Source organism: Electrophorus electricus, chromosome 2 (genome assembly GCF_041902795.1).
Source record: "Electrophorus electricus isolate QZ-2024a chromosome 2, ASM4190279v1, whole genome shotgun sequence".
NCBI lineage: Eukaryota > Metazoa > Chordata > Actinopteri > Gymnotiformes > Gymnotidae > Electrophorus > Electrophorus electricus.
In genome coordinates this window covers 9,814,877-9,827,095 of record NC_137498.1, presented here as the reverse complement: position 1 = coordinate 9,827,095, position 12,219 = coordinate 9,814,877, and the positions used below count along the sequence as shown (strand labels likewise).

The following is a 12,219-nucleotide window of genomic DNA, read 5'->3' as shown; positions in this document are numbered from 1 at the left end:
ATGCTACAGTTCACTGGAGTAGTGTTTTCTCACTGATATGGCTTGCTAGGTGTTTGTTTGCAAAAGCACAGTTAAAACAAGTCCAGGGTAAATATACATTTCATCCATTTTTATAGGGGTGTATTTGTGGTTAAAGTGGTCTTGTACTACTAGTGTCACGAATGTAAACCACCCTGAATGTTCCTATACACATTTATAATGGGTCAGTACTGTAGCCAAACTTGCAAACACAAGTAGTACTAAAGCAGTACACCATCTTATGCTAACAAACACATGTTCCTCTCCAGGAATCTCAACAACAGAATTTACATCAAGATTTGATGTCAAAACAAGTGCAAAGGCTCCAGCTAACGCTTCCACTACTGACAGTGCAAAGACTGATGGTAACATGCATTTACTGCATCAACATGCTCTCTTAATATCTTAAAAAGCAATTAAAATGCATGCTGTGTAAATACACAAACACTAACACGCACACAAATACACATAACATTTGTATAACGTTACATTATACCTGTAGCACCTGTTACACCTATAGAGCACTCTTAGACTATCAAAGGCTATTATACTGGAGATAGGATGAATGCTACAGATCACTGGAGTAGTGTTTTCTCACTGATGTGGCTTGGTAGGTGTTTGTTTGCAAAAGCACAGCTAAAACAAATCCAGGGTAAATATACATTTCATCCATTTTTATAGGGGTGTATTTGTGGTTAAAGTGCTCTTGTACTTTAAAAATACTTGACTGGGATTTAAATCATGACTTAATCTTCTGGAAACAATCCATAATGTCACTGACCCTCATTTTGTCTTTCATGTTATTTCTAAAGTGTATAGTTGGACTATGACAGTATCAATAAACTGCCAGTGTAAAATTGTTTCCCAGCCACACTACATCTTATACACCCAAAGTGACAGAAATGTCCTGTTTTTGATTCATTGCTTAGCATTAGATGTGTTCAGTTGTCCAAAGAACTATTTTATCTATTTTACCTCATGATGACATTTTTCTTAAAGAGTCATGCGTCCTAACTATGACCATCCACAAACAGTAAGTAGGAACCGTGTGAACTGAAACCTCAATCTACAGTGGTTGGGGGAAATACTGTTCTGCACTGGCACTTTGATATTGTCATAGTCAGGACATGTCAACATTTATGAAAAATATAATTTTGATGTAAAATGTTTTACTTCACAATACTTTAAGAAAATGGCAAAATGACAGAAATCCACTGTTTCTGACTTATAACCTTGTACAATATATGCTCCCAGTTGTCCAAATACCCATATTTTACTTCAAATTTGTATTTTTCATAAATTTGCATGAGTCAAAAATCCTGCGTCCTGACTATGATGCATCCTGACAAATTCCCAGCATAAAACTAGGCTACACCCACAATAACAGAAATGACCTGTTTTTGACTCATTTCACCTAGTACTACATGTGCTCCCAGTTGCCAAAGACATATTTTACCTGAAAATGGCATTTTTCTTAAGAGTCATGTGTCCTGACTATGACACTATCCATACAGTGTGTAACGTGGAGCGATCACGAGGCGGATGCATGAGCTGAGAAGAGCGAAATATATTAAGGGCAAATCCATAATCAGAGTCACAGTCACGTTGCAGGGTCATAGAGCCAACACAAAGAGTTTGGGAATACATCTTAAACAAACAAACAAAAGCACATGATGAACAAAACTAATAATAATAATAGTAGTAAATGACATTTACAATGTTTGGAAGAGGAAACAGTTCACAGCTGTGCTAAAAAAATGTATTCTGCTGCTGTGTAAGACTGGGGTCAGTGTTTGTTGTGTTGTTACAGTCTCTCCTCAGACTCTGCCCTACATCCCCTTTGCTTTGGTCACTGTGATCTTCCTCCACATTATCGTGGCTGTGGTTTATTACACCAAGAGAAACAAAGGTAAAAATTTCATTAGCAAGTTGTTATAATCAGATTGTTTTCTCATTGTGTCTATTAACATCCATTTTACCATGTGCAGAGTCAGTTCCTGAATGAACTGAATTGTTCTTGTTCATGTGACATACTTCAGTGTCAGAAATGAGCAGAGTTCACTATAACACTGCTGGTGGAGATGGAACAGCTAGTTTGCAGTAGAGAAGAAAACCAAGAGAAATCAACAGACCAGCTACAGGCCTACACACCTGTTTAACAGACCTGCCACACACATCTGATTAGTTGTACCCACTGACCTGAACAAGTTTGTGTGTTGGAGTTAGAGAGTCATCAGAATGTCTTCATTTGAATACACTTCCTCTCCACTGTAAGTTAACTGTCAGGTCATTCACTAGTCTGTAGTTTTGAAGAGTGTGTGTATGGTGTCTAGCAGTAGTCCTGCTGTAGCTGTGTGTGTGTGTGTGTGTGTGTGTGTGTGTGTGTGTGTGTGTGTGTGTGTGTGTGTGTGTGTGTGTGTGTGTGTGTGTGTATGTAACTCAGTAAGAACGCAGGTGTGTGTTTATCTGCTCCTTGTGCTCCATGCTGCTGATGGTGAGTGTTACCTTCTCTCTACAGGTGTTGTCATCATCATATATTATTTTACACAAAGGTATTTATATCTGGGATAAGCAGAGAGCAGCAGCACCCAGCCATCTGAAATCACACCTAAAAACATTTGGATTGGTGTTTAACCATTTATTTATCAGAAATGGTGATCTGTGTGCTGCAGGTTGTACAGTGACAGAATTTGTTGGTCACAGATTTTGGTGTAACACCATCATTTAACCATCTGATGGCTCAGAGCAATGTCTGTTTCTGCATATATTCTTAAATTCACCTTAAAGGTACTTACATGTTTGATATCACAGTGTTCAGAACAATCTCAGCTATCTTCCTAATGAGGTAGAATTTGACATAGATCACTGTATAAAGTAATATTATGGAATATGGAAATTTTCCATCTCATATGAAAAAATACCTTTACTCATGTGGACCTGTTTGGTGATTGAAATAGGTTTACCAAAGTAGTGAAATACATGAATAAAGTAATATTAAAATGTCTAAGAAATGTCTAAAATGACATTGTGTACATTTATTGAGTAAAAGCATGGTCTGTTAGCAACATTTAGCAGCTTTTGTTCTAAATTAAATGACCAAAATGTGCTCCTTCAGTTTAGACGCCAAACATGTCTTGTCCACCTGGGTTAAGGGAAAATAAAGTACATTTGCTTTTTTGCTGACCTGTCCCGTTAAGTGGCACTGAAATCTGCACTGTGGTTCAGTCCAGAAAATAGGAAGCAGTGCTAATTATTTGCTAATTGCTAATTAGCTACTAGCATAAAGTAGGAATTGTAAGACTAAGACTAAGACTGACAAAATATAGAACCAGAGTACATGTGGGGTTTTTTGTTTGTTTTTGGTACACTTGAGAAAGGAGGCTAACTGCTAAATCAAAATGTTAAATGCTGTAAATGTCAATTTAAATATTGTCAATCTAGAACTAAATTCTAACTCCCAACAACCATCATTTTGCTCTATGATTCTGTAAAAAATGTATTGCATTTTATTACTACATTATGCTATTTTTCCTAAGGAATAATTTTTTCTGCATTTTATGTGTGTATCTCTATTGAAGGATTTTTTTTATATTTGACCTTTAAATAGCAGCATATTTTTTCTGTTATTAATCATGTCTTTTAAGGGCAAATGCCAACGTTGGCTGTATGCATCACTTCCACTGTGAGAGTCTATTGCTGTTTCATAAATAAAGAGCCAAAGCAGGACAGAGAGTTGTGGTTTCTGTTTACACCCACAGATAACCACATACATCATGAAGGTGTGCGTGGTGCAGTTTGACAGCAGAATGTGTGTAGAGTGCAGTTCACTGACAGCAGTTGGACGCCACTGTCTGTTACTTTCTCTTTAGGACCTTAGAGTGGAAGCCATTCTGAGCTGTGGTTTGGTTCACATGTACACATTACTGGTGTACAAATTCAGTGCACTGGACAGACAAGCTTGATCAGGAGGGTTGAACACCAAAGTAGAGCAGATGGTTCTGCAGATTTGTACACAATATGAAACCAGATCAGTGACATGGAAACAGTCTCACTCAGACTCAAGAAAAAACACCAAATGTGAAAATCACCTTGTATCCCAAACGGACAACTCTGGTCCAGTGTTTGGTGTGAAAGGGTTCATATGTAGGCTGGTCATGGAAGGTGGTTGCTTAGGGCAGTAGAGCAGCATTGAAAAGGTTCTGCAAAGTGAATATATTTTACTGTTGACATATTAACTATATAGTTATACTAAAATATAAATATTAGGAGTGTAATGGTACATGTATTCATCCCAAATCACCACATACACATTACGGTTCTGTGTATGCAGTCATATGGAGAGTATGTGGTAGTCTAAATGTGAAAGCTGATGAACGTAATGTGGAATCAAATTTCACACTCGCAAATTCGCCGCCAAAAAAAGCTATCAACACGCTAGGCTGGATTTAACTTAAGCTCGTTAGCGACATTTACTGAATCATTAACACTATGAGCTGTTTCTTTCAAATCACCTGTGTGGGAAAGTTTCCCAGTGACCTGAGTGGTGGACGAGGACAGTGTGTTGGTGTTGTAGAGTCTGTGGGCAAAAACACATGAACATGCAATTGCACATTCAACAGCATCACACAGATGTGTTTGTTGCTTTTGTCCCGTTGTACCAAACAGTGATATCTAAACTGGGATGTGATGGATATCTTACAATCAAAGTGCATCTGGTGAAGTGGAACTTGGAATCTTCTTCAGATATGTTTATTTCGCAGGCGGTTATTAGTAATCCTTGGATCATGCTTACTACAAACTTGTAACTCTTGTTAAAATGAACTTATATTACAATTATAATTAGTTTAGCATTACTGAATTTGTAATGTGTCTAGCTGGGGGGAAATTGACACACATGCACACACACACGCACACACACACACACACACACACACACACACACACACACACACACACACACGCACACACACACGACTGCTGCAATATGGCCAGACCCACATTTGAAGGACCTGGAGAAAGACATCATTATACACACCCTAAACGTACATTCAAAGTGATAAAAATCTGCTAAAGTGATACACCACCGCCCACCCCAAAATACACACACATGCTCCCACACTCACAAATACATGCATGCTCCCGTGCACACACTATCACTGATGTCACTGTGGCAACAGCTACCGGTTTACAGATATGACAGTTCCCAGGATGCATCTCTTCCTCCTCATATATGTATTGCTTATGTCGGTGCACTGGTGCAATGTGTGAAATGTGCTCACTTGTTTATTTCTGTTTGTGCTATTTATTCCTCACTTGTTCATTCTGTATATGATGCAGCTGTTTGTCACTATCCACTTGGTCAGGAAGACTGGACAGCTCATGCAAATACACACAAACACACACCCACCCACACAGGCACACCTAGGCACACACACACACACACACACACACACAAACACACACACACACACACACACACACACACACACACACACACACACACACACACACATACACAAGACCATGATACTTTTGGAGATTAATGGGATTTAGGTTCTGCTGTGATCCAGCTCTGAACTTCATGGTTTAATCAATAAATCACTAACTGACTCAGGAGGGATTTTGAGGAACAATGTCACATTCACTCCAGTGACACTGTGATGTTTCAGAGAAAGCCAGATGCTCGAGGATAAAATGAAATGTGGTTTTAATCAGAAAAGGATAATCCAACATGGTCAAAACACAGGCAAGGAACAGAACCACTACTATAGGATAAACAGAGCCAGGGAGCATCACAGAGAGGAACTACAGTCCAGGTCGAAATCTAGAGAGACAAAATATTCAGGCAGACAAATACAAGATGGGCAAAAAACAGAAATAAGAAATACAATATATAACATTCATCTAGCACTTTTTTTTCCGAAGCAACTTACAATTATGACCAAATACAATTAGATCCATTGAGAATTAAGGGTCTTGCTCAGAGGCCCAACAGTGGCAACTTGGTAGCAGTGAGGTTTGAATGGGCAACCTTCTGATTACTAGTCAAATACTTTAACCACTGAACTACCACTGCATAACACACTGAATGCAATACAATACAAGTGGCAATATTTCCCAAAATGCCTCTCACAGGCAGTACTACTCTATCCTCAATCCTGTTCTCCTTCTGCTGCTGGGACTCATCCTACTGTATGAAAAGAGTTATTTACATACACCAATACACACACACACACACAAATACATGTATACACATCAATAACTACATGCACACATTATACAATCAGAGCTATGAGAAGTTCTCAGTCTCACGTTTTTTTCTTCCTTAGCAGAGAGATGGTGACAGACGGATAGCAGAGACGGACCAAGTCGACCAAGTACTGCATCGAACCACCCTGCCTCCTAGAGTTCAGAATATGGTGCACTTCATAGATCGGGGCACAGTCAGAGCTATGGAGGAGTGGCCTCGGGAGAGACCTCATCCAAGGGCCCTGGAATCACAGGCTTCCGAAGGACCAAATGAAATGACCTTGAAACACAAAAGTGAGCAGGTAAGTTGAGTTGATATGTGACTTCATTCATGTGCTTTGTAATTTAATTCAGACATATACATTTGGGACCCAGCTTGCGACATGACCCTGGCTTGCGGAAGTCATGCGTAGAGAGCCACACTCTGTCACCAGGTTGGTACAGCAGGGTCTCCCTCCCATGTCTGTCCACCACCTCCTTATATCTATGGTTCTGTTCAATACACAGGTGTGTCTCCTTCCATACTTTTTCACCTACAGTGAGGACCGTAGTGTTACCTTCAGAACATGGGAGGTCTGTAAGGAAATCTAAAGCGATGTGAGACCAAGGTCTGTCTGGTATGGGAAGTGGCATGAGCTTTCCTGTGGGTAGGGTCTTAGGTGTTTTACTCTGACTGCAAACTGAACACGAAGAAACATATTTATGAACATCGCCCGTCATGGTCTCCCACCAGTACCAGTTAGCCAGAAGCTGTCGAGTACATGTCTTCTCAGCATGCCCTGAAACCAGCGAGGAATGAGCCCACGTCAACAGGCGGTCACGGCACGAGATAGGAACATACTGTTTCCCTGACATTCCCTTTGGAATGACTGTGTCTTGCATGGCCTGTTCTGTTTCATCATCTATTTCCCATTGTATAGATGACAGGTGTATCCAGCTAGGAAGGATGGTTTCCATCTCCTGTCTCCTCCAAGAAAACACAGGATAAGGTATCAGCTTTAGTATTCCGGGTCCCGGGATGGTACACGATCTTAAAATCAAATCTCGATTTGTTTAGCTGTAGGCATGTATTCCAGATTCCTGTGGTCAGTGATAACAAGAAAGGGATGAGTTGCCCATCTAACCAACACCTTCACTCTTCTAAGGCCAGTTTAATGGACAACAGTTCACGTTCTCCTATTCAGTAATTATGTTCCACTGGTGATAACTTACGGGAACAATAAGCTACTGGGTGTAACTTGGACTTATCTTGTCCTTGTGAAAGTACAATAAAAGGTGGTTTTCCATTCATCACCTTTCTTGATCCTTATCAAATTAAATGCACTACAGAGGTCTAATTTGGTGAAGATCTTGTCTTCTTGTAGTAGTTTCAGAGTGACAGCAATGAGAGGTAACGGGTATGAATATTTCTTGGAAATGTGATTTCGGTAGTCAATACAGGGACGAAGACCTCCGTCCTTCTTTTTTACAAAGAAAAATCCTGATACCATGGGGGAAGTGGATTTCTGAATAAAGCCTTGACTTAATGCTTCATCTATATATTCCTCCTTGATCCTCTCTTCTTCTTGGGAGTGAGGATAAATACGAGCCTTGGGAAACACGGCTACCTCCAGGAGCTCAATAGCACAGTCGTAGGGAAGATGGGGAGGTAACAGGGTTGCCTTTTTCTTACTAAAGACCAAAGAGAGATCCTGGTATTCCGGAGTGAGGGAAAAGGCTTGTGTATCAGCAGGGCTCTCAACAGTGGTGGAATATAACTGGACAACTGGTAATATCAAACCATTTCTTAGGCATTGAGATGACCACTGAGTGATTTCCTTACATGACTATGATATAATTGGGTCATGTTGTTCTAGCCAAGGTAGACCTAAAATGACTGGAAATTAGGCATCTTCTATGACAAGAAATGAGATAATCTGTAATGGGGCTCAAATCCAGGACAGATAGCTAATGACCCCAACACTTGGCTGGGTGAGCTACCACACTTTAATGAAGGTGGGCCCATGTGCAAAACAGTTAGATCTTAGAACAGAAAACAAGAAAAGTAAAAACCCAATGGTGGGGAAGCAAACCGCTTTGTTGCGAGGCAAACAAGCTCCCGCTAGACTACAGCAGACATAAACTATCCTCCCCTTATATTGCACTTCAAAGCAATGGAAGATAACAAAACATGTCAAACCCCAAGACAGCACTGACCAGCTCAGCCAGTCTACATGAGGATTATGTCGCTGAAGCCAGGGGTACCCCAAAATCAGTTGCAAGTTGGGAGCTGAGTGTGGAAAAAGGGAAAACAAAGGATGCCACGGGAAGAATGGCAGCCCTGATGCACTGGGGAAAACCAAACTCTGAAACTTCCCAAACAAAAACGGTACTTTAGTAAAGTGCTTTAGGTACTTTAGTACAGAGCGGTACTTTAGTGGCTAAGGGAAGCCTCGGGAGAGAGAGAGACTCGAGAGGGGAAAACTGCAGAAGGGAGGGGACGTGTAAAAACACAGACACCCACAGTAGAAGAGCGATGTAGCACAAGGGCTCACAGACATCGATACCCATAGTTACAGGCTAGGAGCTTGGCTCAAAACTTTAGCAAACACCCAGCACTGAATTACTGGGCTTATATAGATCTCTCCCCAGCTGTTGGGCATCAAGCCTGATTAGTAGCGTGTCTGACTCGGGGCCTCCCTCTCGTGGCCGGAGGGGGCCTCGGCCTGGTGCCAACCCTTATATGATCTCTGAGTGGTGTATGTTTGTGGTAAGTTTTATGGATGTAGTGCGGAGTGTAATGGAACCGGCTCCTACTGGTGATCCGTCGAGAGCCGCCAGGCGAAGAGGCTTGGGTAATAGCTCCACTGGGATGTCCCAATTCCTGTACAACATGTGTGTGTATGAAGTTTCCCTCAGCTCCTGAATCAACTAAGGCTGCAACCACAGAAGATGGTGCAGGAGGCCCAACATAAACAGTTTTAAAAAATGACTTAACGATCATCTTTCTTGGTGGCAAGATCTCTATCTTGTTTTCTGACGTGGGTTGCCTGATCCGTCTATGGCTCAGTGATGCTCGATTAGGTCGAAGACTACAATCCCTGATAACATGTTTTAAGTAGCCGCAGTAAAAACAGAGACCGTCTTGGAATCACATCGCATTGGTTCCGCTGTCTGCTCTCGTCTGAGCTCTGGTCTATAACTGGGAGAGGGATAGGTATGGCGAGAACTACTAGTTCTACATGGTTTTCGTTCTTGGATGAAATGATCCAGATGTATAGAAAGAGGTATAAGCCGACTTAAATCTAACTTTTCATCTCAGCAAGCCAGTTCATGTAAAACCTCTACACTGAGACCGTTACGGAAAGTGACGATCAACGCCGCCTCATTCCATCCACTGCCAGCAGCGGCTGTACGGAATTCTCATCCATAGTCGGCCACAGAATGATTGCCTTGGTGTAATTTGGTAAGTATCTCCCCACAGGCTCTTTCCTCATGTGGGTGATCGAACACAGCCTTGAATTGCTCAATAAAATCGTCATAAGATGCCAGTTATACGTTGGCAGTCGGCCAGTTAAGAGCTTTGTCAGTTAGACGAGACGTAATGAAGGTAATTTTATCTTGATTGGAACAGGTTGGAAGGATATTGAAATACAATGAACATTGCAACACGAAACCACTTGTCTGGGGATCCATAATTTTTGGGCTTACTCACAGGGAGGGTTGGTTGGATACTGCTCATGGCAGTAGTAGGTGCAGGCGTGGGACTGAACTGAGAAGGAGTAGTCATCATTTGTAGCTGGGATGTAAGTTGTCTGAGACTTTGTCCTAGTTCCAACATTTGAGTTTGTTGGTCTGCTTGTTGCTTGCCTATAGTATCCATTGACTGTGTGAAACCCTCAACCAACTGGTGCTGTTGGTGGATTAGTTGACCCTGTTTGTTCAAAGCTTCCTTCAAAGCATCTGAGGCTGCGGTCTGCATGGAGGCGAAGTATTCTGTTTTATGCGGACCAGGCAAAATCAGACGCTCACGGATAAACAAGTAACAGGTAATGGAAACAGTCACAAAAAAATTACTAACTCAAAAGTAGGGAAAACAGTCCGTGTCAAAAAACCATAAAGACCATCAAATAATCCAGGCATCAGACTCCAAAAGGGGCAGGCAAAAATCAGAAACGGGAAACATTAAGTCAAGGTTCGGTACACAGAAAAACAATCCACAAGAGCGTTTGGTATGCATAGGACTCTAGAGGCAATACTTCACAGTGTCCTAATGTTCGAGACAGGCTTAAATAATCAAGTACACAGGGGAGTTCAATATTCCGGTGATGACGATCTGACGTGAAGTTCATGATTGGTGGAGTCCTGGGTTGGGTGACGAACAGCCTGCTGAGTGTTATAGTGTGATGAGGAATCGGGCGATATGACACATATGGGCTGAATGCTGGAATGTAAATAATGACCAAAGCAGATATTAACACACAATGGTGCTTTTGCCAATGCAAAGATGGTGCAGATAAGTGTGAAAAGATAATGGAGAGCTCAGACTGGAGAGACGACATTTCACTGAGGCATTAGAAAATAAAAAATGGCATCCTTGGAGGGTGACACTCTATTTTGGTGGTGGTGGAGGCAACTCCTTTGTTGTAAACCATACTGGTGTCAATAAATACATCTGTTTTTATCTACCATCCTGAACGTTGACTCTCATTGCCTGTTTCAGTGCTTTGATGTTTTGCATGACTCATCAGCTCTGTAAATATCTGAGCATCAAAGTTTCACATCCGCTATTACCATCAGTCATCAGCCATAGTGGAAATCACAGACTACATGATTAAAAATCTGCTAGCTGCAGTTCTTTGTGAAATGCATATGATTCCTAGTGCAACCACAAAAGTGTCCCCTTTCAAAGTTTTGATGGGAAGACCATTTGAGCCAACCTCCTGCTAGCTGTTTGGCACACTCTGATCAGGTTGTGCCCTCATTAAGAGCCACCAACTCTGCCCCATAAACCAACTCCTAACTGACACTGAGGAAAGCATGGAGGAGCAATGCAATACACCAAGTGCCCCGGTGTGGTTTTGACTGCATCCACAACTCCCACAACCCACCAATCACAATTTCAACATGTAACCTGTGACTGTCAGGTTGATCAGGGGTGAGGCACCCTGACAGACGTAACACGTGTGTCACAACAAGACTTTTTTAAGAGGGGCTTTTGTGAAGCTGATATGTAGGGTGATGCCACCTGAAGGAGATCAGGCTAACCAACCTTGATTAGCTCCCAGCTTGTGGCTTCGCTCTGGTAGCCGTGAACTGCCGTTGCAAGCCACCCGTTACTTAACCAACATCATCTCAATTAACAACACTGGAGGATACCACAACTGTTCAATGAACAGGTAGGTATTTCCATGACTTTTCAATGCTAAGCTGCACACCATTGTCGGTACTCTTCAAATATCCTCTGACAAATGGTTCCAGTGTCCTGTGTGCAGCTCAGGACTTCTCTCCAGGCACCTGAGGTTCACAAAGATGAAACCGGACTCCTCACTGAGGGTTGACCATCCAGATGCTAAACAAACTGCTTTGAGGGTAATAAGAATGCTCTGAAATTAAAATGCTCCTTAACATCTGTTCAACACTTTTTAAAAGTCTCAGGTAGCCAATTCTTTAGCTGCTTTAATTCCACCTGCTATTTTCATTAATAAGAAGAAAAGATCCCTTTGAATTGATAGTGAAATGAACTGACCAAACAGGGTAATAAAAATATTTGGTGTGTCTGTTGGGGTCAGAAGTTTGTCAAAATTTCATTTGAATACACTTCCTCTCCACTGTAAGTGTAGAACATTCAATAGACTATATTAAAGAGTGTGCATGTTACTGTGGGTTACTATGGATGTCAAGGCCTGTTTGATACTCAAAAAGGATGGCAAATGCCCTCATCCTGGGAATTTTGAACTGTTTCCATCGGGT

The 12,219-nt window shown here is 41.5% G+C and overlaps 1 long non-coding RNA gene across 1 annotated transcript; it reads left to right on the top strand.

The window, feature by feature from the left end:
- Positions 1–325: 325 nt before the first annotated feature.
- Positions 326–3,715, top strand: LOC145660178 (uncharacterized). Its single transcript, XR_014126362.1, has 3 exons — positions 326–383; positions 1,829–1,927; positions 2,058–3,715. It is a non-coding gene; the product is annotated as an uncharacterized LOC145660178 (long non-coding RNA).
- The last annotated feature ends 8,504 nt before the right edge of the window (positions 3,716–12,219 follow it).